The sequence below is a fragment of the Penaeus vannamei genome, chromosome 32, assembly GCF_042767895.1.
Source record: "Penaeus vannamei isolate JL-2024 chromosome 32, ASM4276789v1, whole genome shotgun sequence".
NCBI classification, from domain to species: domain Eukaryota; kingdom Metazoa; phylum Arthropoda; class Malacostraca; order Decapoda; family Penaeidae; genus Penaeus; species Penaeus vannamei.
The window spans coordinates 487,501-492,500 of record NC_091580.1 but is presented as its reverse complement, the minus strand read 5'-3'; the positions used below and the strand labels follow the sequence as shown (position 1 = coordinate 492,500).

General features: G+C 52.6%; 1 protein-coding gene across 1 annotated transcript in view; it reads right to left on the bottom strand.

Annotated features, from left to right (window-relative positions):
* The window catches only part of dally (division abnormally delayed protein), a 681,356-nt gene that overhangs the window by 190,283 nt on the left and 486,073 nt on the right, over window positions 1-5,000 (bottom strand). The gene's annotated exons all lie outside the window — the stretch shown is intronic.

The window sequence follows — 5,000 nt, the reverse complement described above, 5'->3', positions numbered from 1 at the left end:
AGACGAGTCAGGCGAAGACACTACGGGAAGGAGGAAGGTCATATCAGGTCGTCTGAGGGATAACAAGAGGTCGTACTGGATCGCTGTGGCTGCCAGAGATCTCTCCTAAATCGAGGGAGAGACTTGGTGGCCCTACTCCTTCTTTCTCTTCATCTCTCGTCCTCTTCCTCTTTCTCTTCATCTCTCGTTCTCTTCCTCTTTCTTTTCATCTCTCGTCCTCTTCCTCTTTCTCTTCATCTCTCGTCCTCTTCCTCTTTCTCTTCATCTCTCGTTCTCTTCCTCTTTCTCTTCATCTCTCGTTCTCTTCCTCTTTATTTCTCTTCATCTCTCGTTCTCTTCCTCTTTCTCTTCATCTCTCGTCCTCTTCCTCTTTCTCTTCATCTCTCGTCCTCTTCCTCTATATTTCTCTTCATCTCTCGTTCTCTTCCTCTTTCTCTTCATCTCTTGTTCTCTTCATCTCTCGTTCTCTTCATCTCTCGTTCTCTTCATCTCTTGTTCTCTTCCCATTTCTTTTCATCTCTCGTTCTCTTCCTCTTTATCTCTCTCTCTCTCTCTCTCTCTCTCCATTCCTTGTTATCTTCTTCCACCATCCCCTCTCCCCCAAAGAGAGACGGAGGGGAAGGAAGGGAAGGGAAAGGAGGGGAGGGTGCGAAGGGGCGGGGTGGGGGGGGACTGGCACTTCCCCTCCCTATCCATCAGCTGGATTGGGCCGCAGTATTTCTGGAAGTGTGGCGGAGTTGGCGGACCGACGGGCTGCTTGGGGGAATCTACGAACCCTGGATGGGGGGGTGAGGGGGGAATCTACGAAGCCGGATGGGGGATGGGGGATGGGAGAGGGGATGGGAGAAGGGAGAAGGGAGATGGGGGATGGGGATGGAGGGTGAGGGTGGGGGAATCTACGAACCCTGGATGGGGGTGGGGTGGGAGAGAGGGGGGATGGGAGAAGGGAGATGGGAGATGGAGGGTGAGGGTGGGGGAATTCATGAACCCTGGATGGGGGTGGGGGTGGGAGAGAGGGGATGGAAGGGAGATGGGGGGTGGAGGGTGAGGATGAAGGCGGGGGAATCTACGAACCCTGGATGGGGGGGGAGAGGGGAGATGGGAGAAGGGGAGATGTGAGATGGGAGATGGGTGATGGAGGGTGAGGGTGGGGGAATCTACGAACCCTGGATGGGGGGATGGGAGAAGAAGGATGGAGAATGAGGAATGGGGTGAGGGTGGGTTCATCTGCGAGGCCTGGATGGGGGGGATGGGAGATGGGGATGGGGGATGGAGGGTGAGGGTGGGGGAATCTACGAACCCTTGATTGGGGGGATGGGAGAGGGAGAAGGGAGATGGGGGATGGAGGGTGAGGGTGGGGGAAGCTGCGAGGGCTGGATGGGAAGGGAGAAGGGGGAAAGAGAAAAGGGAATGGGGGATGGGAGGATGAGGGGGGGGGGAAATCTGCGAGGCCTGGATGGGGCGATAGGGGGTGGGGGATGGGGAGGGGGGTGAGGAGGCGTGTCTCTGCTTCTCCGTCTTTCTTGGGTTCATCTATATCTTTATTGTTCTCTTCTCTGCCTCTCTCCTTCGCGGCCTTTCTACTTCTTTGGTTCTCCTTTCTCTCTCTCGTTTTACGTATCGCAAATGATCTCTTCTCGTGTCATCTTTATCTTCCCTCGTTCTTTCTCCTTTGGTCATAATCCTTCTTTCTTCTCTTGGTTTATAGTCTCCGTAATTTTTAATTATCATTGTTATTCTTCTTGCTATTTATACTATGACACTATTACTGTCATTCCTATCATCCCTATTATCATTTTCATCATTATTACTATCATTATCATCACTGTTGTTTTCCCTAGTTTCATTATCACAAAATAATTATATTTTTTTTTGTTTTTTTTCCTTTTCTTTTTCTGGTTCTTTGTCTCTCTTGCTCTGACCTTCTCTTTCCTCTCAGTCAATGCCACTGTCTTTTCTTCTTTAAATCTGTTTTCGTTTTCTCTCTGTCTTTGATCACTTCTCCGTCTTTCTTTGTCCTCTTATCCTTCGCCTTGTCTTCCTTCCATCGTTCCATTGTCTTCTCTCTTGTCCTTTTCCACTTTCACTTCATCAACGACCATTTTGCACTATTCCTCCCTTTTACTTTCCCTCTCCTTTCTCGTCTCTTCTCTTCCCTTCCTTTTCCATCATCTCCTTTACCCCTTCCCTCCCCCCTTTCTCCCTCCCTCCCCCCTTCCCCCCTTTCTCCCCCCTCCCCCTCCAACCAGGGAAGGTTAATGGCATCAGTGACTTATCATAAAATATGGATTCTGATGACTTAAGCAGAGTCACCTTCATCATAAGTAGGGAGAGAGGGAGGGAGGGAGGGAGGGAGAGAGAGAGGGAGAGAAGGAGAATGGGAAGGAGGGAGGGAGGGAGGGAGGGAGTGGTGGAAGGGAGACAGGATTATGACCAAAGAAGAAGGGAGGAGCTAAGATAAAGATAAGAAGAGAAGAGATGATTTGCGATAGATAAAACGAAATGTAAGGGAGAAAGGAGAACTAAGTAGAAAGACAGATAGATAGATCGATGGATAGAGATAGAGAGAAAGAAAGAAAGAGAGAGAGAGAGAGAGAGAGAGAGAGAGAGAGAGAGAGAGAGAGAGAGAGAGAGAGAGAGGGCCCTGGACGAGCGACGGGAAACCTCGGGCGGGGATGAGCGAGCGACTCCGCCGTTGGGCGTGATGGGGCATAAAGCTCTATGGACGAGAGTACGTTTTGGGCTGGGGAAGAAGGAGGGAGAGGGAGGGAGGGAGGGAGGGAGGGAGGGAGGGAGGGAGGGAGGGAGGGAGGGAGGGAGGGAGGGAGAGAGGGAGGAGGGAGAGAGAGAGGGAGAGGGAGGGAGGGTAGGAGAGGGGGGAGAGGGAGAGGGAGGGAGGGGAGGAGGGAGGGAGGGGGAAGGAGGAGGGAGGGGGGGAGGGAGGGGGGGAGGGAGAGAAGGGAAGGGAGGGAGGGAAGGGAGGGAGAGGGAGAGGGAGAGGGAGGGAGGGAGGGAGGGAGGGAGGGAGGGAGAGAGAGAGGGAGGAAGGGAGGGAGAGGGAGGAAAGGTGGGAGGGAGGGGGAGGGGGAGGGGGGAGGGAGGGAGGGAGGGAGGGAAGGTGGGAGGGAGGGGGTTAGGGAGGGGGTTAGGGAGGGAGAGGGAGAGGGAGAGGAGAGGGAGAGGGAGAGGGAGAGAGAGAGAGAGAGAGAGAGAGAGAGAGAGAGAGAGAGAGAGAGAGAGAGAGAGAGAGAGAGAGAGAGAGAGAGAGAGAGAGAGAGAGAGAGAGAGAGAGAGAGAGAGAGAGAGAGGGAAAGCAAGAGCGAGAGAGAGAGAGAGAGGGAAAGCAAGAGCGAGAGAGAGAGAGAGAGAGAGAGAGAGAGAGAGAGAGAGAGAGAGAGAGAGAGAGAGAGAGAGAGAGAGAGAGAGAGAGAGAGAGAGAGAGAGAGCTAGAGAGAGAGAGAGAGGTAGAAAGCAAAAGAGAAAGAGAGAAAGCAAGAGAGAGAGAGAGAGAAGAAAGAGCGAGAGAGCGAGAGAGAGAGAGAGAGAGAAGAGAGAGAGAGAGAGAGAGAGAGAGAGAGAGAGAGAGAGAGAGAGAGAGAGAGAGAGAGAGAGAGAGAGAGAGAGAGAGAGAAAGAGAGAGAGGGAAAGCAAGAGCGAGAGAGAGAGAGAGAGAGAGAGAGAGAGAGAGAGAGAGAGAGAGAGAGAGAGAGAGAGAGAGAGAGAGAGAGAGAGAGAGAGAGAGAGAGAGAGCTAGAGAGAGAGAGAGAGGTAGAAAGCAAAGAGAAAGAGAGAAAGCAAGAGAGAGAGAAAGAAAGAGAGAGCGAGAGAGCGAGAGAGAGAGAGAAAGAGAGAGAGAGAGAGAGAGAGAGAGAGAGCGAGAGAGCGAGAGAGAGAGAGAGAGAGAGAGAGAGAGAGAGAGCGAGAGAGAGAGAGAGAGAGAGAGAGAGAGCGAGAGAGCGAGAGAGAGAGCTAGAGAGAGAGAGAGATAGGTAGAAAGCAAAGAGAGAGAGAGAAAGCAAGAGAAAGAGAGAGAAAGAGAGAGCGAGAGAGAGAGAGAGAGAGAGAGAGAGAGAGAGAGAGAGAGAGAGAGAGAGAGAGAGAGAGAGAGAGAGAGAGAGAGAGAGAGAGAGAGAGAGAGAGAGAGCAACGACCCTTCCCCCCCGTCTGCTTGTATCATCAAGGCATCCCCGGGGTCTTTTACCCTGGTTCCAACCCTGGATAATCTCGAGTGCGATTTCTGAGTGTCGCCGCCCCACCCCCGCCCACCCACGCCCACCCACCCCCTCCCTCAACCCCTCCCTCATCCCCTCCGTCATCGCACCCTTGAAACCACCCTCTCACGGCCCCACGCACGCCCTGGACGCGTTCCCTTGACCCTGACTACTCCGCCGTCGTGGAGTGTGTGGCGGGCGTGAGAGAGGGAGACGCAAGCACACGTGTGGTTGGTCTGTCACTCGCCCATGTTTGGTCTGTGGATGCGTCTTGTCTGTTTCTCATTCGGTTCGCTTTCTATATGTATATATATATTTTTTTACTTCCTTTATTCTAATCGCTCTTTCTCTTTATTTATCTATTTTTTTCTCCCTCTCTTATTTTCTCTCTCTTGTTTTTTCTCCCTCTCTTTCTCTCTCCTATTCTTTCTTCCTCTCCCTCTCGTCCGTCTCTCGCTTTCTCTTTCCATTCTCTCTCCCTCTTACTTCTCTCTCATTGCCTCTTCTTCTCCCTCTCTGTCCCTCTCTTCATCTACCTCTCTCACTCTCCTCTCACTTTCCTTTTCTCTCTCCTCGTCCTTCCCTCATTGCCTTCTCCTCCTCCCACTGCAACCCACTCCTCTCACTCTCCTTCCCTCTCCTTCTCCTTCTTTTTCCTTCCCACTCACTCCATCTCCTCCTTCTATTCCTCTTACACCCCTTCCCTCTCTCTCCCCTCCCTTCCCTGCTCTTTCTCCCCTTCCTTCCCTCTCTCTTCTCCCCCTCCCTTCTCTATTCCCTCCCTCTCCT